The sequence below is a fragment of the Macaca thibetana genome, chromosome X (assembly GCF_024542745.1).
Source record: "Macaca thibetana thibetana isolate TM-01 chromosome X, ASM2454274v1, whole genome shotgun sequence".
In the NCBI taxonomy this organism is placed as follows: Eukaryota; Metazoa; Chordata; class Mammalia; order Primates; family Cercopithecidae; genus Macaca; species Macaca thibetana.
Genome location: NC_065598.1, coordinates 76,033,787 through 76,060,135, shown reverse-complemented (window position 1 = coordinate 76,060,135; position 26,349 = coordinate 76,033,787). Strand labels below are relative to the sequence as shown.

Genomic DNA, 26,349 nt, shown 5'->3' with positions numbered 1-26,349 from the left:
GTCTCTAGCCTTGGCACCCTGTGTCCCAACCGTGACTAAAGAGGGACAACATACAGCCCAGACCATTGCTTCAGAAGGTGCAAGCCCCAAGCCTCAGCAGCTTCCATGTGGGGTTGGGCCTGTGGGTACACAGAAGTCAAGAACTGAGGTTTGGGTACCTCTGCCTAGATTTCAGAGGATGTATGGAAATGCCTGGATGTCCAGGGAGAAGTTCACTGCAGGGACAGAGCCCTCATGGAAAATGTCTGCTAGGGCAGTGTGGAAACATATGTGATGTCAGAGCCTGTCAACAGAGTCCCCACTTGGCCACTGCCTAGTGGAGCTGTGAGAAGAGAGCCACCATCCTCCAGACCCCAGAGTGGTAGATCCACAGCAGCTTGCACCATGCACCTGGAAAAGCCACAGATACTCAAGGCCAGCCCATGTAAACAGCCAGGAGGAGGGCTGAATCCTGCAAAACCCACAGTTGTGGAGCTGCCCAAGGCCATGGTAGCCCACCTCTTGCATCTGCATGACCTGGATGTCAGACATGGAGTGAAAGGAGATCATTTTGGAACGTTAAGGCTTATTGACTACCCTATGAGATTTTGGACTTCCATGGGGCCTGTAGACCCTTTGTTTTGGCCACTTCCTCCCACTTGGAATGGTTGTATTTACCCAATGCCTGCACCCCACTGTATCTAGGAAGTAACTAAGTTGCTTTTGATTTTACATGCTCCTAAGTGGAAGACATTTGTCTTGTCTCAGATGAAACTTTGGATTTGGACTTTTGAGTTAATTCTGGAATGAATTAAGACTTTAGGGGACTATACAAATGGTATGATTGTGTTTTGAATTGTGAGGCCATAAGATTTGAGAGGAGTCAAGGGTGGAATGATATGGTTTGGGTGTGTCCTTACCCAAATTTCATCTTGAATGGTAGTTCCTATAATCCCCATGTGTCGTAGGAGAGACCAGATGGAGATAAATGAACCACGGGGGCAATTTTCCCTATCCTATTCTCCTGATAGCAAGTCAGTTCTCACAAGATCTGATAGTTTTATAAGGGGCGTCCCCCTTCACTGGGTGCTCATTCTCTCTCCTGCCGCCCTGTGAAGTTGTGCCTTCTGCCATGATTGTAAGTTTCCTGAGGTCTGCCCAGCCATGTGGAACTGCGAGTCAATTAAACCTCTTTTCTTTATAAATTACCCAGTCTCAGATATTTCTTCATAGCCGTGTGAGAACAGACTAATAGACAATCAGACATAAAATAATACTCAGAAAATAAAATAAAAAATATACCAGCCACACTCTTAAACCACAGTGCAATAAAAATAGAAATCAATGCTAATAAAATTGCTCAAAATCATACAATAACACAGAAATTAACCTTATCCTGAAAGAATTTGGGATAAATAATAACATTAAGGAAAAAATCAAGAAGTTCTTTGAAACTAATGACAACAAATGTACAAAATACGAGACTCTCTGGGACACAGCTACAGTAGTGTTAAGAGGGAAGTTTATAGCACTAAATATCCACATGAAAAATTAGACAGATTTCAAATAAACAAGCTAACATCACAACTAGAGAAACAAGAACAAACCAACTCCAAAGCTCAAAGGAGATAAATCAAAATCAGAGCTGAATTTAAAGAAATTGAGACATGAAAATCTACTCAAAATATCAACAAATCCAAGAGCTGGTACTTTGATAAAATTAATAAGATAGACCTCTAGCTAGACTAATAAAAAAGAGAGAAGATCCAAATGAGGATAATTCAAAATGACAAAGAGGACGTTACCAATGGACATGAATGTCTGTGAAAACATCTATGCACACAAACTAGAAAATCTGGAAGAAATTGATAAATTCCTGGAAACAAACACTTTCTAAGACTGACCCAAGAGGAAATTAAGTCTCTGAACGGACTAATAACGAGTTCCAAGCTTGAATTAATAATAAAACGCCTACCAATAAGAAAAAGCCCAACACCAGTCAGATTCATAACCAAATCATACCATATGCATAAAGAAGAGATGGTACTATTTCTACTGAAACTATTTCAAAATTTGAGAAGAAAGGACTCCTTTGTAACTCATTCTAATGAGACCAACATCATCCTGATACCAAAACTTGTCAGAGACACAACAAAGAAAGAAAACTAAAGGCTAATATCTTGGATGAACCTCAGTGTAAAAATTCACAATAAAATACTGGCAAACTGAATCCAGCAGCACATAAAAAAGCTTATCCATCACAATCATGTTGGTTTCATCCCCAGGATACAAGATTGGTTCAACATACATAAATCAATAAATGCAATTTATCGCATAAACCAAACTAAACACAAAACCCTCATAACCACCTCAATAGAGGCAGAAAAGCTTTTAAATAAAATTTAACATCACTTCATGTCAAAAGCCCTCAAAAAACTAGGCATAGAAAGAACATACTTCAAAGTAATAAGTGCCTTCTATGGCAAACCCAGAGACAACATCATGCTGAATGGGCAAAAGCTGAAAGCATTTCCCTTGAAAACCAGAACAAGACAGGGATGCCCTTTAACATCACTCCTAGTCAAAATAACACTGGCAGTCCTGCCAAGAGCAATCAGGCAATAGAAATGAATAAATGCCACCCAAAGAGAAAAAGTGGAAGTCAAAATATCCATGTTTGTACGCATCATGACTCTATGTCTATAAGGTCTCATAGTCTCGGTCCAAAAGCTCCTTTATATGATAAATAACTTTAGCAAGGTTTCAGGATACAAAATTCAATTTACAAAAATCAGTAGAATTCCCATACACCAACAGTCAAGCTGAAAGCCAAATCAGGAATGCAATCCCATTTATATTAGCCTCAAAAGGAATATGATACCTAGGAATACAGCTAACTAAAGAGTCAAAAGATCTGTACAATGAGAATTATGAAACACTGCACAAAGAAATCAGTGACCCAAACAAACAGAAAATAATTCCATGCACATGGATAGAAATAATCAATATTTTTAAAATAGCAATATTGCCCAAAACAATCTACAGATTCAATGCCATTCCTACCAAACTACCAATGACATTATTTGCAGAATTAGAAAAACTATATTAAAATTCATATGGAAGGAAAAGAGAGCTTGAATAACCAAAACAATCCCAAGAAATAAGAATAAAGCTGAAGGCATCATGTTATGTAATTTCAAACTATATTATAAGGCTACAGTAACTAAAACAGCATGGTACTGGTACAAAAACAAAGTCATATATCAATGGAACAAAATAAAGAGCCCAGAAATAATACCACACATCTACGACCATCTGATCTTTGACAAATCTAACAAAAACAAGCAATGAAGAAACGACTCTTTCTAAAGGTGTTGGTATAACTACCTGGCCATATGCAGAAGACTAAAACTGAAACCCTTCCTTGCACCATATGCAAAAATCAACTCGAGATTGATTAAAGGTTTAAATGTAAAACGTAAAACTATAATACCCTGAAAGATAACCTAGGAAATATTCGGGAAATAGGACCTGGCAAAGATTTCACTATGAATACACCAAAAGCATTTGCAATAAAAACAAAAATTTTTGTGAGACCTAATTAAAGCTCTTCTGCATAAGAAAAGAAACTATAAACAGAGTAAACAGAAAAACTACAAATTGATAGAAAATATTTGCAAACTATAAATCTGACATAGGTCTCATTTCCAGAATCTATAAGAAACTTAAATCGACAAGGAAAAGAAAAAAAAATTTAAAAAGTGGGCAAAGACTATGAACAGACACTATTCAAAAGAAGACAAAAATATGGCCAACAAGCATATTAAAAATGGTCAACATCACTAATCATTAGAGAAATATAAATCAAAACCACCATCAGATATCATCTCACACCAATCAGAATGACTATCGTGAAAATGTCAAAAGATAACAGAAGCTATTGAGGTTGCAGAGGAAAAAAAAAAAAAAAAAAACACTGCTGTGTGAAATGTAAACTAGTCCAGGTGTTGTGGAAAGCAGTGTGGCAGTTTCTCAAACAGCTTGAAACAGAATTATGATTTGACCCAGCAATATTATTATTCAATATATGCCCCAAAATAATATAAATTGCTCTAAAAATGCATGCAGGCATATGTTCTTTGCAGCCCTGTTTACAATAGCAAAGATATGGAATCAACATAAATGTCCATCAATGACAGACTGAATAAAGAAAATTTGGTACTTATACACCATGGAATACTACATGGAAAGAGATCATATCCTTTGCAGCAACATGGGTGGAACTGAAAGTCATTACCCTAAGCAAACTAATGCAGGAAAAGAAAAATAATACTGCATGTTCTTACTTATAAATGGGAGCTAAACAATTAGAACACATGAACACAATAAAGGGAACAACAGACACCAAGTTCTGTTTGAGGGCTGAGAGTTGGAGAAGGGAGAGGATCGGAAAAAAACTACCTATTGGATACTACACTTATTCCTTTTGTGATGAAATAAACTGTACACTAAACCCCTAAGACATGAAGTTTACCTATAAAACAAACCTGCACATGTACCCCTGAACCTAAAATAAAAGTTATAACAGGAAAAGAGCCATCTATGAAAAACCCACAACCAACTTCATACTGAATGGGCAAAAACTGGAAGCATTCTCCTTGAAAACTGGAACAATAAGAAGGTGCACACTCTCACCACTCCTATTAAACATAATACTAGAAATGCAAGCCAAAGCAATCAGGCAAGGGAAAGAAATAAAATACACCAAAATTGAAAAAGAAGTCAAGCTATGTCTCTTTGTGGATCTTATGATTCTATACCTAGAAAACCACAATGACTACTACAAATGCCCCTGTGGAACTGATAAACGACTTCTGTGAAGTTTTAGAATACAAAATCAGTATATAACCATCAGTTCTGTGTATATACAGCAATAAAATTCAAACTGAGAGCGAAATCAAGAAAATAATCCCATTTACAATAGCCACCAATAAAATAAAATAAAATAAAATACCTAAGACTTTATCTAACTAAGGAGGTGAAAGATCTCTACAAGAAGAACTACAAAATGCTACTGAAAGAAATCATAGGAAACACAAACAAATGATAAACCATTTTATACTCATGGATTAGAAGAATCAGTATTGTTAAAGTGGCCATACCAGCCAAAGAAATCTACAGATTTAATGCTATTTCTATCAAGCTGTAACTCGTGTTTCACAGAACTAGAAAAAATTTCCAAAATTTATATGGAATGAGAAAGTAGCACAAATATCCAAAGTGATCCTAAGCAGAAAGAATAAAGCTGGAGGCATCCCATTACCTGACTTCCAACTATGCAATAAGACTACTTTAATGGTTCATTCCAAGATAGCCGAATAGGAACAGCTCTGGTTTGCAGCTCCCAGCATGATCAATGGAGAAGATGGGGATTTCTGCATTTCCAACTGAGGTACCTGGTTCATCTCATTGGAACTGGTCAGAAAGTGGGTGCAGCCCACTGAGGGTGAGCCAAAGCAGGGCAGGGCATCGCCTCACCTGGAAAGTGCAAGGGGTCAGAGGATTTCCCTTTCCTAGCCAAGAGAAGCCATGACACACTGTACCAGGAAAATCAGGACACTACCACCTAAACACTGTGCTTTTCCAACGGTCTTAGAAAACCACACACCAGGAGATTACATCCCACACCTGGCTCAGCGGGTCCCACACCCACAGAGCCTTGCTCACTGCTAGTCTGAGATGGAACTGCGAGGTGGCAAGCCTGGCTTGGGGAGGGGCGTCCACCATTGCTGAGGCTTCATTAGTTAAACAAAGCAGCCAGAAAGCTTGAACTGTGTGGAGCCCACCACAGCTCAAGGAGCCTGCTGCCTCTGTAGACTCCACCTCTGAGGGCAAGGAAGAGCTGAACAAAAGGCAGCAGAAACTTCTGCAGACTTAAATGTCCCTGTCTGACAGCTCTGAAGAGAGCAGTGGTTCCCTCAGCATGGTGTCTGAGCTCTGAGAACAGACAGACTGCCTCCTCAAGTGGGTCGCTGATCCCCGTGTAGCCTAACTTGGAGACACCTCCCCATAGGGGCCGACTGACACCTCATGCAGTCGGGTGCCCCTCTGAGACAAAGTTTCCAGAGGAATGATCAGACAACAATATTTGCTGATCTGCAATATTTGCTGTTTTGCAGCCTCTGCTGGTGATACCGAGGCAAACAGGGTCTGCAGAGGACCTCCAGAAAACTCCAACAGACCTGCAGCTGAGGGACCTGACTGTTAGAAGGAAAACAAAAAAACAGAAAGGAATAGCAACAATAAAAAGGACATCCACACCAAAACCCCATCTGTAGGTCACCATCATCAAAGACCAAAGGTAGATAAAGCCACAAAGATGGGGAGAAACCAGAGCAGAAAAGCTGAAAATTCTAAAAACCAGAGCACCCCTTCTCCTCAAACGGTTCACAACTCCTCACCAGCAATGGAACAAAATAGGGCAGAAAATGACTTTGATGAGTTGACAGAAGTAGGCTTCAGAAAGTCGGTAATAACAAACATCTCCAAACTAAAGAAGAATGTTCAAACTCATTGCAAGGAAGCTAAAAACCTTGAAAAAAGATTAGACGAATGGCTAACTAGAATAAACAGTGTAGAGAAGACCTTAAATGACCTGATGGAACTGAAAACCGTGGCATGAGAACTACGTGATGCATGCACAAGCTTCAATAGCCAATTCTATCAAGTGGAAGCAAGGGTATCAGTGATTGAAGATCAAATTAATGAAATGAAGTGACAAGAGAAGTTTAGACAAAAAGGAGTAAAAAGAAATGAACAAAGCCTCCAGGAAATATAGGACTATGTGAAAAGACCAAATCTACATTTGATTGGTGTACCTGAAAGTGACAGGGAGAATGGAACCAAGCTGGAAAGCACTCTTCAGGATATTGTCCAGGAGAACTTCCCCAACCTAGCAAGGCAGGTCAACATTCAAATTCAGGAAATACAGAGAACACCACAAAGATAATCCTCGAGAAGAGCAACCCAAAGACACATAATTGTCAGATTCACCAAGGTTGAAATGAAGGAAAAAATGTTAAGGGCAGCCAGAGAGAAAGATTGGGTTACCCACAAAGGGAAGCCCATCAGGCAAACAGCAAATATCTTGGCAGAAACCATAAGAGCCAGAAGAGATTGGAGGTCAACATTCAACATTCTTAAAGAAAAGAATTTTCAAACCAGAATTTCATATCCAGCCAAATTAAGCTTCACAAGTGAAGGAGAAAAAAAAGTCCTTTACAGACAAGCAAATGCTGAGAGATTTTGTGATCACCAGGCCTGCCTTACAAGAGCTCCTGAAGGAAGCACTAAAGATGGAAAGGAACAAGCAGTAACAGCCACTGCAAAAACATGCCATTGTAATGGCCATTGATGCTAGGAAGAAACTGCATCAACTAACGTGCAAAAACCAGCTAACATCATAATGACAGGATCAAATTCACACATAACAATATTAACTTTAAATGTAAATGGGCTAAATGCCCCAATTAAAAGACACAGACTGGCAAATTGGATAAAGAGTCAAGACCCATCAGTGTGCTGTATTCAGGAGACCCAACTCACATGCAGGGACACACATAGGCTCAAAATAAAGGGATGGAGGAAGATCTACCAAGCAAATGGAGAACAAAAAAAGAAAAAAAAAAAAAGGCAGAGGTTGCAATCCTAGTTGTTGATAACACAGACTTTAAGCCAACAATGATCAAAAGAGACAAAGAAGGCCATTACATAATGGTAAAGGGATCAATGCGACAAGAAGAGCTAAGTATCCTAAATATATATGGACCCAATACAGGAGCACCCAGATTCATGAAGCAAGTCCTTAGAGACCTATAAAGAGACTCAGACTCCCATACAAAAATAGTGGGAGAATTTAACACCCCACTGTCAATATTAGACAGATCAATGAGACAGAAAGTTAACAAGGATATCCAGGATTTGAACTCAGCTCTGCAACAAACGGACCTAATAGACATCTGCAGAACTCTCCACCCAAAATCAACAGAATATACATTTTTCTCAGCACCACATTGCACTTATTCCAAATCAAACCACATAGTTGGAAGTAAATCTCTCCTCAGCAAATGTAAAAGAACAGAAATACAGCAAACTGTCTCTCAGACCACAGTGCAATCAAATTAGAATGCAGGATTAAGAAACTCACTCAAAATCACATGACTATATGGAAACTGAACAACCTGCTCCTGAATGACTACTGGGTAAATAACAAAATAAAGGCAGAAACAAAGATTTTCTTTGAAACCAGTGAGAACAAAGATAATGGGACACATTTAAAGCAGTGTGTAGAGGGAAATTTAAAGCACCAAATGCCCACAAGAGAAAGTGGAAAGATCCAAAATCAACACCCTAACATCACAATTAAAAGAACTAGAGAAGCAGGAGCAAACAATTTCAAGAGCTAGAAGAAGGCAAGAAATAACTAAGATCAGAGCAGAACGGAAGGACATAGAGCCCCAAAATCCCTTCAAAAATTCAATGAATCCAGAAGCTGGTTTTCTGAAAAGATCAATAAAATTGATAGACCACTAGCAAGACCAACAAAGAAGAAAAGAGAGGAGAATCAAATAGATGCAATAAAAAATGATAAAGGGGATATCACCACCGACCTCACAGAAATACAAATTACCATCAGAGAATGCTATAAACACCTCTATGCAAATAAACTAGAAGATCTAGAAGATGGAGAAATTCTTGGACACATACACCCTCCCAAGACTAAATGAGGAAGAAGCTGAATTCCTGAATAGACCAATAACAGGCTCTGAAATTGAGGCAATAATTAAGAGCCTACCAACCAAAGAGTGTACAGGACCAGACGGATTGACAGCCAAATTGTATGAGTGGTACAAAGAGGAGCTGGTGCCATTCCTTCTGAAACTATTCCAATCAATAGAAACAGAGGGAATCCTTCCTAATTTATTTTATGAGGCCAGCATCATCCTGATACCAAAGCCTGGCAGAGACACAACAAAAAAAGAGAATTTCAGACCAAGGTCCCTGATGAACATCAATGTGAAAATCCTCAATAAAATACTGGCAAACCAAATCCAGCAGCACATCAAAAAGCTTGTCAACCAAGATCAAGTTGGCTTCATCACTGAGATGCAAGGCTTGTTCAACATATGCAAATCAATAAACATAATCCATCACATAAACAGAACCAAAGACAAAAAACATGTGATTATCTCAATAGATGCAGAAAAGGACTTTGACAAAATTCAACAGCCCTTCATGCTAAAAACTCTCAATAAACTAGGTATCGATGGAAGGTATCTCAAAATAATAAGAGCTATTTATGACAACCTCACAGCCAATATCATACTGAATGGGAAAAAACTGGAAACATTCCCTTTGAAAACAAGCACAAGACAGGGATGCCTCTCTCACCACTCCTATTCAACATAGTGTTGGAAGTTATGACCAGGGCTATCAGGCAAGAGAAAGAAATAAAGGGTATTCAATTAGGAAAAGAGGAAGTGAGATAGTCCCTGTTTGCAGAAGGCATGACTGTATATTTTGAAAACCCCATTGTCTCAGCCCAAAATCTCCTTAAGCTGATAAGCAACTTCAGCAAAGTGTCAGGATACAAAATCAATGTGCAAAAATCACAATCATTTTTATACACCAATAACAGACAAACAGAGAGCCAAATCATGAGTGAACTCCCATTCTAATTGCTGCAAAGAGAACAAAATACCTAGGAATCTAACTTACACAGGATGTGAAGGACCTCTTCAAGGAGAACTACAAACCACTGCTCAATGAAATAAAAGAAGACACAAACAAATGGAAGAACATTCCATGCTCACAGATAGGAAGAATCAATATCATGAAAATGGCCATACTGCCCAAGGTAATTTATAGATTCAATGCCATTCCCATCAAGCTACCAATGACTTTCTTCACAGAATTGGAAAAAACACTTTAAAGTTCATATGGAACCAAAAAGAGCCTGCATTGCCAAGACAATCCTAAGCAAAAGAACAAAGCTGGAGGCATCACACTACCTGACTTCAAACTGTACTGATTTCTGGCCAGGAAATCAGGCAGGAGAAAGAAATAAAGGGTATTCAATTAGGAAATGAGGAAGTCAAATTGTCTCTGTTTGCAGTTGGGAAAAAACTACTTTAAAGTTCATATGGAACCAAAAAGGAGCCTGCATTGCCAAGACAATCCTAAGTAAAAAGAACAAAGGTGGAGGCATCACGCTACCTGACTTCAAACTATTCTACAAGGCTACAGTAACCAACAGCATGGTACTGGTACCAAAACAGAGATGTAGACCAATGGAACAGAACAGAGGCCTCAGAAATATCACCACACATCTACAACCATCTGATCTTTGACAAACCTGACAAAAACAAGAAATGGGGAAAGGATTCCCTATTTAATAAATGGTGCTGGGAAAACTGGCTAGCCATATGTAGCAAGCTGAAACTGGATCTCTTCCTTACAACTTATACAAAAATTAATTCAAGATTGACTAAAGACTTAAATGTGAGACCTAAAACCTTTAAAACCCTAAAAGAAAACCAAGGCAGTACTATTCAAGGCATAGGCATGGGCAAAGACTTCATTACTAAAGCACCAAAAGCAATGACAACAAAAGCCAAAATAGACAAATGGGAGCTAATTAAACAAAATAGCTTCTGCACAGCAAAATAAACTACCATCAGAGTGAACAGACAGCCTACAGAATGGGAGAAAATTTTGCAATCTACCCATCTGACAAAGGACTAATATTCAGAATCTACAAAGAACTTAAACAAATTTACAAGAAAAAAATAAAACCCCATCAAAAAGTGGACAAAGGATATGAACAGGGACTTCTCAAAAGAAGACATTTATGCAGCCAACAGACACATGAAAAAATGGTCATCATCACTGGTCATCACAGAAATGCAAATCAAAACCACAATGAGATACCATCTCACGCCAGTTAGAATGGCGATCATTAAAAAGTGAGGAAAGAACAGATGCTGGAGAGGATGTGGAGAAATAGGAATGCTTTTACACTGTCGTTGGGAGTGTAAACTAGTTCAACAATTGTGGAAGACAGTGTGGCAATTCCTCAAGGATCTAGAGTTAGAAATACCATTTGACCCAGTGATCCCATTACTGGGTGTATATCCAAAGGATCATAAATCATGCTACTATAAAGACACATGCACAAGTATGTTTATTGCATCACTATTCACAACAGCAAAGACTTGGAATGAACTCAAATGTCCATCAATGATGGACTGGATTAAGAAAATGTGGCACATATTCACCATGGAAAACTATGCAGCCATAAAAAATGATGAGTTCATGTCCTTTGTAGTGAAATGGATGAAGCTGGAAACCATCATTCTGAGCAAACTGTTGCAAAGAGAGAATACCAAATGCCGCATGTTCTCACTCATAGTTGGGAATTGAACAGTGAGAACACTTGGATACAGGCGGGGAACATCAGACACTGGGGGCCTGTCGTGGGGTGGGCGGATGGGGGAGGGATAGCATTAGGAGAAATACCTAATGTAAATGATGAGTTAATGGGTACAGCAAACCAACATGGCACATTTATACATATGTAACAAACCTGCACATTGTGCACATGTACCCTAGAACTTAAAGTATAAAAATAAAAAATAAAGCCAAAAAAAAGTGAGTACTTTAAACAAAACAGCATGATACTGGTACAAAAACAGACACATAGACCAATGGAACAGAATAGACAGAAATAAAGCCACACACCTACAGCCATCTGATCTTTGGCAAAATCAACACAAACAAACAATGAGGAAAGGACTCTCTATTCAATAAATGGTTCTGGGATAGCTGGCTAGTCATATGCAAAAGAATGAAAGTGGACCCATACCTTTCACCATATACAAAGAATAAGATAGATTAAAGATTTCAATTTTAGACTTATAAGATTCCTAGAAGATAACCAGGGCAACACTATTTTGGACATCAGCCTTAAGAAAGATTTCATGACAAAGTCATCAAAAGGAATTGCGACAAAAACAAAACTTGACAAGTAGGACCTAATAAAAAAAGAGCTTCTTCAAAGCAAAAAATGACTATCAGCAGAGTAAACAGATGGCCTACAGAATGAAATAAAATATTTGCAAGGGTACATCTAACAAAGTTCCAATATCCAGAGTGTATAAGAAGTTTTTTTAAAAATGTACAAGCAAAAAACAAACCCACTAAAAAGTGGGGAAAGAACATGAACAGACACTTCTGAAAAGAAGACGGGCAAACGTCTCACAAACATGAAAAATGCTCAATCTCACTAACCATTTGAGAAATGCAAATCAAAACCACAATGAGATGCCATATCACACCAGTCAGAATGGCTATTATTAAAAGTAAACAAAGACAAAACAAATAAATAAACAAAATGCAGTGCTGGTGTTGAATCAAGTTTAGCCTAAAGCTGCCTCCTCACATATTTTAAATTTGGCCTATAGGATTTTTGTACATTGTGAACTATAACAAGTGGAGGTGTAACCCAGACCATAGCCTACACTAGTACCAATTACCAATATTTGACCAATCAAATGTAGCCAACTATTTGAACTATGTTCAAATAAGGCAAATGCCAAGCTGTAAACAATACAGACATTTCTCTACCTCACTTTCATTTTCTGTGCATCACTTTTCTTTTTCCGTTCATAAGTCTTTCACCACGTGGCTGTGCTGGAGTGTCTGAGCCTATTCTGGCTCAGGAGGCTGCCTGATTCACGGATTGTTCATTGCTCAATTAGACTCCATTAATCTAAATTCAGCTTGAAATTTTCTTTCATCAGATGGCCTCAGAAGTGGGATTGAAGTAGAACTTCTAAAGACCCCTAGGAGCACTGAGTGACCAAGTGAGATACCCATTAGAGCCACTGTGTTTCTTGATCTCTTAGAGCAGCTGGGGAGCATGGTAAATTCTCAGATTCTGAAGTTACATGGATTTGTGTTTTGAGTTCTCCAAGTTTCTTTGAACAAATTTCTGATCCAAACTGGGTTTGGAAGTCATGACAGAAACTGGACTGCGTCCAGGATTCGATTGGATGTGGTAATTAACTGTCTTTGGTCCAGTTAGAAGCCTCTTACATCTGACTGGGTCAGAAAGAAATTAGTAGTACATGAAAATATTGCAGGGGGTGTGCATTTTGGCTTTTAGACATTTGCAGGAATTTTTGTGTTCTACCCTTTTGTTTCATTTTTCTTGTGCATTTAGGTAGGAAAAAAGTCATTGGCTTAGTTGATCAAGGGAACCTGAGAGCAAAGCCAATACTCGATGTAAAAATGAAATCCTTAATTTTTGGAGAACAGAGTTCCTTCTGGCTCATACATGCATAAGTGTTGGGCCATGGAAGCAGTAATCTTACAGAAATGATAAAATCTTGTCAATCTTACTAAAGATAACTTACAGTGGAATGTTCCAAATGAACAACACTGCACCAAAGTGTATTTGAAAATGAGAGCTCCCAAATTAGTCTCATCTAAGGATGCCTACTGATATGCAGAAAAGGAATTTTCAATATTTTTATTTAAAGGCTTTATGAAAGGGAAATAAAAAGCTTAAGTGATTGATTAAAAAATTAAATCTGCTAACTTTTTGACTTAGTTATGACTGTGATCCAAAGAAATAAACTGCCGACTTTGAGTATGTAGTGGTGTACATTTTAACTGGATAAAGGATGGGATTGGGTTAGAGGCCATCTCCACAGTAAAGTTCCTTTTAGTAAAAAATGGATTTGTCACTATGAGATATTGACCGCTATTCTCTTTAAATTAATTGGCTTTCATTCTTTGGGTGGCTGTGGGTGACAGAATTAGGCATGTACAGTATAACTGGACATGGGGAGCTTCTTTTTCCCTAAGGGGAGAAACTTGAGAGCTGATGAGACTGCTGGAATTATAATGACTGACAGGTAGCCACTTGAACTTTTAATTTTGAGTTGCTGCAATGGGTGGGTCTTTCTCTGGCCTCCCTGAGCTCCTCACCTTTCCTACCCTGTTGCAAGCAATGCTTTTCTCCCTTCCCTTTTCTCTCTCTCTGTGAAAACTGGTTGTAGGAATGATAAAAATTACTATCTCTTGCAAAGTTTAACTTAATGAGAAAAGTAATTTGTGAAGATAGTCTTAAGCTATAGCACAACTGGCATACTTTGTGCTATAAATTTGTTTTTATTGTATCATTCTGTCATAAAGAGGGGTATCTTAGGATAGAATGTGGGCCTAGGAGCTCCATAAGCTTGCTGTAAAGCCAGCACAACAAACTGGTCAGCTACAAACTTTGCTGCAGGTCCCTGAAATGAAAAATCTGGATGAATGTTTTTCTTAATCTTTTTTTATGTCCTTGGGAGCTTGATCTTGTAACCACATAGCAGTACTTTTTCTTGGTTTCTGCCATCCAGGGAACAGAAACTTGGTAGTTCATGTCATAGTTAGCTCAAAAAATTATTTTGAGCAATTAAAAACTATTGCAAGCTCAAAATTGGCTGCTCTAGATTCCTTATTTTAAGAGCATTGGAAACCGCCCAATGCAATAGCTTAGTAGCTAAGGCTTTGTCATTTCACAATGGTGGCCTGGGTTCGAGGTTCAGTTCCAGGCTTAAGAAATGAGCCCTTTAATGGCATAACATGCATGTGACTTTTGCTATTTATTGATTCTCTTCCCCTCCATGAAAAACTTCTGAATTCACTTCTTGAATTTTACTTTCTCTGAGCACCTGAGAGGATACGTTTAGTGAAGTTCAAAAGCCAGACATATTTGCTGTTTGTTAAGGTTAGCATTTGGCAATAAATATTTGGTTAAAAGTCAGCTTAATTAAAAGCAGATATTCAAGCTATAGGTATATTTTAAAAGTATTTATGGATTTTTATCTTCTTGAATCTTGTATTTTATAAGTTTTTTTTTCTTTTCAGTCAACTGAATTGTTTTTCTTTATTTTATTTTTTCTTCTTGTCGCTCTTGATGCACACATAAGAGAACCTTAAGTAACCTCTAACAGCTTGGGACTCCTTGGCAAAAACACAGGAGGTGCCACTGACCTTGTTTTGGGAAAAACCTCTGTTTTAGTCATGAAACTCCAGGAACTGAAAACAGATAGATCGCTCTTAAAATCTAAGGCTAAATATACTTTTGGGGATGGCAAATGGCAGTTGTGGAGGATACTTGACTCTTTGCACATTTAAATAAGAGAAGCATACTCCTGGCCACCTAAAAAGAATGGAAATGTCCCCACCCCTCATTGAGATTAGACTCCCTTGGAGGATGGGCTAATCACAGAATCAACTAATCAACTTTGGGATGCTTTGCAATGCAAAGCAATGTTTTTACCATGAAATGCACAAAATCAGTGCACTGTCTTGTTCTATAGCACTTCTCTTTTAGGGATGCAGGATCCAGCGTAAAAATGGGACCCTGAATTTTTAGGGATCTGTTTTGTTTTCCAGCTGTACCTGCATATTAGGCCTTAAAAACTGCATGCTTTAAAAAGAAATGCAAAAATTGGCAAATGAAAAAATCATACAACTATTAGATCTTCTTCTGCCTTTCTGTGTATTTATATGTGTTCTGTATGTGATGTTTATGTATGAACGAGCTCTGATTAATTGGCTTAAAAATAATAAGTGCTGGAATCACATATTTTGCTATGAAAATAAAAACTAATGCCTTTTATTTAACATAACTTTAGTAAGCTTCAGGAAATTGAAGAGTTGTTAAGATTATTGGTAAAATAAAGACATTTGGTCTATATTAGGAAGGTCAAATATTAGGTTTGTCAAATGCTTTAAGGTAATAAACTGCCTCTTTGACTTTTAAAAATTGTTCAACTTTTGCTTCAAAAACTACTGCAGGGACATACCAGGAAAACCTAAATAATTCACACACTCTTTGAAAGAAGTGGTTTGCTGCTGCAAACTCCGTGAGACAGCCAAAAAACTGTGAGTGCCCAAATTGTGATAGGGGAAAAGTCTGTTTCTGAACACACATCCTCTGTGGAGAACCTAAAAATCCAAATCAGAAGAGAAGGATTTAACCTTACCTAGAGCTGAAACAAATTTAGAGAGCTGAGTGAAATATAAAAGTAGAAGAAGCAGCAAAAGAAGCCCTGTAGGCACTCCTGGCCCCCAGGGAAGCCATTTTTTACTTTATCTCACAGAAGTCTTTGGGAAGGGCTGCCAGTGGAATTAGAGAAGGACCACAGGAAGAAGGAAAATTCCAGCTGAATTTTGTAATAATTTTGACTGTGAATGATTTTTCCTGGGCAGAATCTGGGAGGCGGGGAGGTGAATGGGATGTTCAGATATGAGCACAGGAGCTGCAACAGTCTTCTAGCCTGGGGTAAGATCTCAGTCTTGCTCTCTGGCTGAATACATATAAACTCGGGGCTGTTGGTGGGACACAGTTGGAGTGAGACTGGCTTTGCCGGCTGCATGGGAGCTGGGTAAGGCCTGTCACTGCCAACATTCACCACTTTCCTGGTGACCTGTATGATAAAGCAGAGGTAGACAAAATCCCCTTGGGAACACAACACCATTAGCCTGAGAATCAAACCCGTATTCTTACAGTGGCTGCAGCAAGCCCTGACCAAAAAGAGTCTGAGCTCAGACATAGAGAACTTTCCTCCTATGTGACAGTCTTTCTCTATTCACCCTGGTAGCTGAAGATAAAAGACATTATCTCTTGGAAGCTCTATGGCACCTGAGAAACCTGAACACTTACCCAGGCAACTTTAGGGCAAGATTGTATCCCCTCCAAACTACCATATCTGATGCTGTCTTGAAAGTGCCACATCCTGGCTGGAGGCCAAACAGCCAGGACCACTACAGCAACTCAGGAATGAACAGCTCTACTTCAACAAATGAGAAAACAAGAGCTAACTTTATTTCCTGTAACATTCTGGCTAACAAGAGGTCCGGAGTCTCTTCATGTGACAACTTAACTGCATTTGAGAAAACCAGTGCACTAAACAAAACTACAACCAAGGACCCTCACAGAGTCAACATCACTCACCTGCTACCTGTATTGGAGCAGGTGTTGGTATCTATGGCTGGCAGACCTGAAGACAAATCACATCACAGGACTCTTTGTGGACACTCCCCAGGACCTGCCTGGAGTCCAGTAGCTCCACTGCATGCCTAGACCTAGAAGAGGAGTAACAAAATGTGCAGTCCAGCTCTTGAAAGTCCCATCCCTAGGGGAAGAGGGAGAGTACCAGATCAAGGGATTGCCCTGTGAAACAAAATAATCTGAGCAACAGCCCTTGAGTCCTAGGTCTTTTCTCTGACATAGTCTACCCAAATAAGAAGAAACCAAACAATTCTGGTAATATGACAAACCAATGTTCTCTAACACCCCCATAAGATCACACTAGCTCACCAGAAATAAAATCAAATGAAGAAGAAATCTCTGAATTGCCCCCCCAAAATAAAATTCAGAAGGCCAATTATTAAGCTGCTCAAGGAGGCACAAGAAAAAGGTGAAAACCAACTTAAATAAATTTAAAATATAATACAAGATGTGGACGAAAATATCTCCAGAGAAATAGACAGCATAATAAGAAATAATCACAAAACTTCTGTAAATGAAAGACAAACTCGCATAAATGCAAAATATGCTGGAAAGTTTCAACAATAGAATTGAACTAGTAGAAAACAGAAAATAGAACTTCAGAACTCAAATACAAGGCTATTGAATTAACCCAATCTTACAAAGACACAGAAAAAAAAAATGAATGAGAATAAAGTCTCCAAGAAGTTTAAGATTATGTTAAACTACCAAACCTAAGAATAATTGGTATTCTGAAAAAGAAGAAAAATCTAAGCCTTTGGAAAACATACTTGAAGGGATAATTGAGACAACATATTTGGCCTTCCTAGAGATATAGATATCAAAATGCAAAAAGCTCAAAGAACATAGATGAAATTCATCACAGATTGATCATCACCTAGACAGATAGTCATCAGATTATCTAAAGGCAAGACAAAGGAAAGAATCTTAAGAGCTGTGAGGGAAGAGCATCAGGTAACCTATAAACGAAAACTAATCAGATTAACAGCATATTTCTAAGCAGGAACCCCTCAAGCTAGTAGAAACTGGGGTCCTATTTTAGCCTCCATAAACAAAACAGCTATCAGCCAAGAATTTTGCATCCAGCAAAAGTCAGCTTCATAAGTGAAAAAAAGAGTCATTTTGTCACAAACAAATGCTAAGAAAATTCACCATAACCAAGCCATCACTACAATAACTGTTGAAAGAAGTTCTAAATCTTTAAAGCTCAAAATACACCAAGATAGAACCTCATTAAAACATAAATCTCACAAGACCTATAAAACAAGAACACAATAAAAAAAAAGCATTGTATTCAGGCAACAGCTAGCATTGTGAATAAAATAGTACCTCACATCTGAATACTAATGTTAAATGAAATGGCCTAAATGCTCTACTTACAAGATACAGAATGACAGAATGGATGAGAATTAACCAACCAACTATCTGCTGTCTTCCAGAGACTCACCTAACACATAAGGACTTACATAACTTAAGGTAAAGGGGTAGAAAAAGATATTCTATGCAAATGGACATCAAAAGTGAGCAGGAGTTGCTCTTCTTATATCAGACAAAACAGACTTTAACACAAAAACAGTAAAAAAGGCAAAGAGTGACATTATATAATGATGAAAAGACTAGTCCAACAGGAATATATGATAATCCTAAATATATATGCACCTAACACTGGAACTCCCAAAGTTATAAAACAATTACTACTAGACCTAAGAAGTGAGATAGACAGAAATGCAATAATAGTGGGGACTTCAGTACTCTACTGACAGCATTAGACATATCATCAAGACAGTCAGCAAAGAAACAGTGGACATAAGTGATGTACTAGGTCAAATGGACTTAACACGTATTTACACAACATTCTACCCAACAACTGCAGAATATACATTCTATTCATCAGCACATGGAGCATTCTCCAAGATAGACCATATGATAGGCCACAAAACAAGTCTCAATAAATTTAAGAAACTCAAAATTGTATCAAGTACCTTCTCAGACCACTGCAGAATAAAATTGAAAATCAACTCCAAAAGGAACCCTCAAAACCATGCAAACACATAGAAATGAAATAATCTGCTTCTGAGTGATCTTTGGGTCAACAAAAAACTCAAGGTGGAAACAAAATTTTTTGAACTGACCAATAGTAGTGACACAACCTATGAAAACCTATGGAATACAGGAAATCTGGTGCTAAAAGGAAAGTTTATAGCATTAAATGCCAATAGCAAAAAGTCACAAGAAGCAAAAATAGACTATCTAAGCTCACACCTCAAGGAATCAGAAGAACAAGAACTGACCAAACCCAAACCCAGCAGAAGAAAAGACAGAGCAAAGATCAGAGCAGAACTAAATGAGATTGGAACAAAAGAAAGCAGTACAAAAGCTAAATAAAGCAAAAAGCTGGTTCTCTGAAAAGGTAAACAAAATTGATAAACCATTAGTAATATTAACCCAGAAAAGAAGAGAGAAGATCCAAATAAACTCAATCAGAAATAAAACAGAAGATATCACAACCAATACCAAAGAAATACAAAAGGTTATTCTAGGCTATTATAAACACCATTTCACACACAAGCTAGAACACCTGGAGGAGTGCTTAGTGCTTGCTTTAGAAGCACATATACTAAAATTGGAATGATACAGACAAGATTAGCATGGCCTCTGTGCTTGTGTGAGACACAAATTTGTGAAGCATTCTATAGTTTTGAGATTGGGGGCTAATATTTAACATTCTTAAAGAAATGAATTTCCAAACTACAATTTCATATCCAAAAAAACTAAGCTTCATAAGCAAAGGAGAAACAAGATCCTTTTCAGACAAGCAAATGCTGAAGAAATTCATCACCAGCAGACCTGCATTGAAAGAGCTTCTGAAAGAAGCACTAAATAAAAAAGGGAAACCCATTACCAGACACTACAAAAACACAATGATGTACACAAAACAGTGACACTATGAAGCAATCATATAAACAAATATGCAAAATAACCAGCTAGCACCATGTTTACAGGATCAAATTCACACATAACAATACTATCCTTAAATGTAAATGGACTAAATGCCCCAATTAAAAGACACAGAATGGCAAGTTGGATAAAGAGCAATGACCCATAGGTATGCTGTCCTCAGGAGACCCATCTCACATGCAAAGACAAAGATAGGCTCAAAATAAAGGGTTGAAAGAAAATTTACCAAGAAAGTGGAAAACAGAAATAAGGGCATGCTACAATACTAGTTTCTGACAATACAGACTTTAAACCAGCAAAGATTAAAAAAAAAAAAAAAAAAAAAAAAGACAAAGAAAAGCATTACATGATGGTAAAGGGTTTAATTCAACAAGAAGTGCTAAGTATCCTAAATATATATGCACCCAATAGAGGAGCATCCAGATGTATAAAGCAACTTCTTAGAGACCTACAAAACGACTTAGATATTCACACAATAATAATGGAACACTTTCAAAACCCACTGACAATATTAGATAGATCATCATGACAGAAAATTAACAAAGATATTCAGAACTTGAACTCAGCTTTGGATCAAGTGGACTTTACAGATATCTGAAGAACTGTCCACCCAAATTCAACAGAATATACATTCTTCTCATTGCCACATAGCACTTACTCTAAAATTCCTGACATAATTGAAAGTAAAACACTCCTCAGAAAATGCAAAGGAACTGAAATCATAATGAATAGTTTTTCACCACAGTACAATCAAATAAAAACTCAAGATGAAGACAGTTACTCAAAAACACACAGCTACATGAAAATTGAAGAACCTGCTACTCAATGACTGTTAAGTAAGCAATGAAATTAAGGCAGAAATCAAGACATTCTTTGAAACTAATGAGAACCAAAAGACAATGTACTAGAATCTCTGGGATGCACCTAAAGCAATGTTAAGAGGTAAATTTATATCACTAAATCCTCACATCAAAAAGCTAGAAAGAACTCGAGTTAACAACCTAACATCTCAACTAAAAGAACTAAAGAACCAAGAGAAAACAAACCCCAAAGCTATCAGAAGACAGGAAGTACACAATATCAGAGCTGCAGTAAAAGAGAAAGAAACACAAAAACCCTTCAAAAAGTCAACAAATCCAGGAGCTGGCTTTTTGAAAACAATAATAAAATAGATAGACTGCTAACAAGACTAATAAAGAAGAAAAGAGGAAAGAATAAAATAAACACAATCAGAAATGATAAAGGGGACATCACCACTGACCCCACAGAGATACAAGCAACCATCAGACCATGCTATAAACACCTCTATGCACATAAACTAAAAAATGGATAATTTCCAGGACACATACACCCTCCCAAGACTTAATGAGGAAGAAATTGAATCTCTGAATAGACCAATAACAAGTTCTGAAATTGAGGCAGTAATAAATAGCCAAAAAAAAAAAAAAAAAAAAAAAAACAAACCAAAACAAAACAAAAAAAAAACAGGACCAGACAGATGCAAAGTTGAATTCTACCAGAGGTACAAAAAAGAGCTGGTACCATGTCTATGGAAACTATTGCAAAAATAATTGAAAATGAGGGACTCCTCCCTAACTCATTCTATGAGGCCAGCATCATCCTGATACCAAAACCTGGCAGAGATAAAAACAAAAACAAAATATCCTTCAGGTCAATATCCTTCATAAACATTGATTCAAAAATTCTCAATAAAATACTTGTAAACCAAATCCAGCAACACATCACAAAGCTTGTCCACCATGATCAAGTTTGCTTCATCCCTGGGATGCAAGGTTAGTTCAGTATACACAAATCAATAAATGTGATTCATCACATAAACAGAACTAAATACAAAAGCCACATGATTATCTCAGTAGATGCAGAAAAGGCTCTTGATAAAATTCAACATTGCTTCATGTTAAAAATTCTCAATAAACTAGGTATTAAAGGAACATATCTCAAGACAATAAGCCATATATGACAAACCCATAGCCAGTGCCATACTAAATGATAAAAAACTGAAAGAATTCCCCTTGAAAACCAGCACAAGACAAGGATGCCCTCCCTCACCACTCCTATTCAACATAGTATTGGAAATTCTGGCCATAGCAATCAGGCAGGTGTGAGAAAGGTATTCAAATAGGAAGGGATGAAGTCAAATTATCTTTTTTTTGTAGATGACATGATTCTATATCTAGAAAATTTCATCATCTCAGCCCAAAAGTTTCTGGCTATTCAATGCAATTCCCATTAAACTACCATTGGCATTCTTCACAGAATTAAAAATATATATATTTTAACATTCATATGGAAGCAAAAAAGAGCCCGAATAGCCAAGTCATTCCTAAGCAAAAAGGACAAAGCTAGAGGTATCATGCTCCCTGACTTCAAACTATACTACAAGGCTTCAGTAACCAAAACAGCAAGGTACTGGTACAAAAACAGATGCATAGACTCATGGAACAGAATAGAGACCCCAAAAATAAGACCACACACCTACAACCATCTGATTTTCAGCATACTTAACAAAAATTAGCAATGAGGAAATGATTCCCCATATAATAAATGCTGCTGTGTGTGCTGGCTGGCCATTTGCAGAAAATTAAAACTGGATCCATTTATTACACCACATACAAAAATTAACTCAAGTTGGACTTAAATGCAAACCCCCAAACCATTAAAACCCTAGAAGAAAATCTATGCAACATAATTTAGGACATAGGTATTGGAAAAGGTTTCATGATGAAAATGCCAAAAGCAACCACAACAAAATAAAAATTGACAAATAGGATTTAACTAAACTACAGAGCTTCTGCACTGCAAAAGAAACTGTCATCACAGTGAACAGACAACTTCAGAATGAGAGAAAATGCTTGCAATGTACCTATCTGATAAAGCTCTAATATACAGAGTATACTAGAAATTTAAACAAATTTGCAAGAAAAAAAGTAAACAATCCCATTAAACTTGGGAAAATGACACGAACAAACACTTTTCAAAAGAAGATATACATTTGTCCAAAAACATATGAAAAAAAGTTCAACAAAACGGATTATTAGATAAATGCATATCAAAACCACAATGAGATACATTTCAAGCCAGTGAGAATGGAGATTATTAAAAAATAAAAAAAAACAGATGCTGTTGAGGTTGCAGAGAAAAAGGAACATTTTTACACTGTTGGTGAGAATGTAAATTAGTTCAACAATTGTGGAGGACAGTGTGGTGATTCTCCAAAGATGTAGAGGCAGAAATACCATTTGACCCAGCAATCCTATTACTGGTTATATAACCAAATTAATATAAATTATTCTATGATAAAGATACATGAACACATATGTTCACTGCAGTGCTTTTCACAATAGCAAAGACATGGAATCAATCTAAATGCCCATGAATGGTAAACTGGATAAAGAAAATGTGGTACAGATTCTCTCTGGAATAGTATGCAGTCATAAAAAAGAACAAGATCATTTCTTTTTCAGGGGCATGGATGGAGTTGGAAGCCTTATTTCTCCGCAAAGTAACTCAGAAACAGAAAACTAAACACCACACATTCTCACTTATAAGTGGGAGCTGAATGACGAGAAAAATGGACATATGGGGGGAAACAACACACACTGGGGCCTGTTGCAGGAGATTGGGGAGGGAGAGTATCAGAAAAAATAGCTAATGGATGTTGGGCTTAATACCTCGGTGATGAAATGATCTGTACAGCAAACCACCATGGCACACATTTACCCATGCAACAAACCTGCACATCCTGCACTCATACCCCTAAACCTAAAATAACAGTTAAAGGACAAAAAATAAAACCTAAAGTAGATGGATAAATTCCTGAAAATATACAACCCCCCTAGATTAAACCAGAAAAATATAGAAACTCTGGACAGACCAATAGCAAGCAGCAAGATTGAAATGGTAATTTAAAAATTGCCAACAAAGGTCCAGGGATGGATAGATTAACAGCTGAATTCGATCAGACATTCAAAGAAGAATTGGTATCAATTCTATTGAAACTATTGTAAAAGTTAGAGAAAGACAGAATCCTCCCTAAATCATTCTGTGAAGCCAGTATTACCCTAATACCAAAACCAGGAAAGTACATAACGAAAAATAAAACTACAGACCAATAACTCTGATGAACATAGATGTAAATATCCTCAATAAAATACTAGCTTACCAAATCTAACAGCATATGACAAAGACAATCCACCATGATCAAGGCCTTTTCATGGCAGTGATGCAGTGTTGGTTTAATATACGCAAGTCAAGAAATGTGATACACCACATAAACAGAATTAAAAACAAAAAGTCCCATGATCATCTCAATAGATGCAGAAAAAGCATTTGACAACATCCAGCATTGCTTTATGATTAAAACCCTCACCAAAATCAGCATAGAAGAGGCATACCTTAAAGTAATAAATGCCATCTGTGACAAGCCCACAGCCAGTATTATACTGAATGTGGAAAAAATTGAAAACATCCCCCCTAAGAACTGAAACAAGACAAGGATGCTCACGTTCAACACTTCTTTTCAACATAGTACCTGAAGTCCTAGCCAGAGCAATCAGACAAGTGAAAGAAATTATGGGCATCCAAATTGGTACAGAAAAAGTCAAACTATTGCTCTTCACCAATGATATAATCATATATGTAGAAAAACCTGAAGACTAATCCAAAAACTCCTAGATCTGATAAATGAATTCAGTAAAATTTCAGAATACAAAATCAATGTACACAAATTTAATAGAGCTGCTATCAACCAAACTGAGAATCAAATCAAGATCTCAACTACTTTTACAATAGGTGTGAAAAAAATAAAATACTTAGAAATATACCAAACAAGGAGGTGAAAGACCTCTACAAGGAAAATTAGAAAATGCTGCTGAAGGAAATCATAGATGACACAAACAAATGGAAACACATCTCATGTTCAGGGATGGGTAGAATCAATATTGTGAAAAGGACTATACTTCCAAAAGCAATCTACAATTCAGTGCAATTCCCATCAACATATCATAATCATTTTTCACAAAACTGGAAAAAACAATCCTAAAATTCATATGGTGCCAAGACCAGCTCATTCGTGGATACCCTAACCCAGCAGTGCTAGAGGAATTAAAGACACACACACAGAAATATACAGTGTGGAGTGGGAAACCAGGCGACTCACAGCCTTCCAGAGCTGGGAGCCCCAAACAGAGTTTGATCCACATATTTATTGACAGCAAGCCAGTGATAAGCATTATTTCCATAGATTATAGATTAACTAAAGCATTCCTTATGGTAAACAAAGGGATGTGCCAAAACAAAGGGATGGGCTCTGGCTAGTTGTCTGCAACAGGAAGATGTCCTTAAGGCCCAGATTGCTCATGCTATTGTTTGTGGTTTAGGAATGCCTTTAAGCGGTTTTCCACCCTGGGTGGGCCAGGTGTTCCTTGCTCTCATTCTGGTAAACCCAAAACCTTCAGCATGGGTGTCATGGCCATCTCAAACATATCACAGTGCTGCAGAGATTTTGTTTATGGCCAGTTTTGGGGCCACTTTATGGCCAGATTTGGGGGCCAGTTCCCAACATGTCCTCCTTGTTGGTGTGCAAAGTGATCTGGCCTTTAGGCAGCTTTGTCACAGTGAGCTACTTCTCGCAGGAGTCGGGATCCGCATCCGCAGACTATACAAAGACAAACAACACAGATTAAAGGCACAATCATCATTGAAATCACAGAGCCTCCAAGTGTCTTTATCGATTTTAATGGGTTGATAGCTGCTATTTTGTCTGCAGCTCCTTCAAGCACTCCAGTTCCTGGCATTAAGGTCACGTGTGACTGGGATGCATTAAATATTTGTTATTTTAATTTTGCAATATCCAAAGACAAGTTTGTGGAGTGTCCTTCTAGAAACTTTTTTATTCTTTCCCAAATTTTGATCTTATTTAAGAGCTATTAATAGTTACTAGAAACCCTTATGTTTAGCCCCTAGAGTGGGCCATATCATTTTAGGTTGAGGTGCCACTATACTGCCATGTTTCCAGATCATAGGAACTCTCGCTGTATTTCTTGCCATTTCTACCATCTGACTGTTCTGTTCAGACCAGCTGAACATAGTGTGGCCATGGCATGCAGACTGAGAGGTGCAATTCAAGCTAAACATCCCCTTAGGGGATAAATCAATAATGATTCCATAGGAATCATTGTGCAGCACCTCTGCCTGTTCTGTAATGCAATTTTCCCAAATAGGTACGTTCATTATTTCTGACCAGGTCCAATTCTGTTTACAAG

The 26,349-nt window shown here is 37.6% G+C and overlaps 1 protein-coding gene and 1 non-coding gene across 2 annotated transcripts in view; both read left to right on the top strand.

Moving 5' to 3' along the window:
- Nucleotides 1-26,349, top strand: part of ITM2A (integral membrane protein 2A) — a 900,602-nt gene that overhangs the window by 396,918 nt on the left and 477,335 nt on the right. The gene's annotated exons all lie outside the window — the stretch shown is intronic.
- Nucleotides 19,701-19,807, top strand: LOC126946968 (U6 spliceosomal RNA). Its single transcript, XR_007722830.1, has one exon. It is a non-coding gene; the product is annotated as a U6 spliceosomal RNA (small nuclear RNA).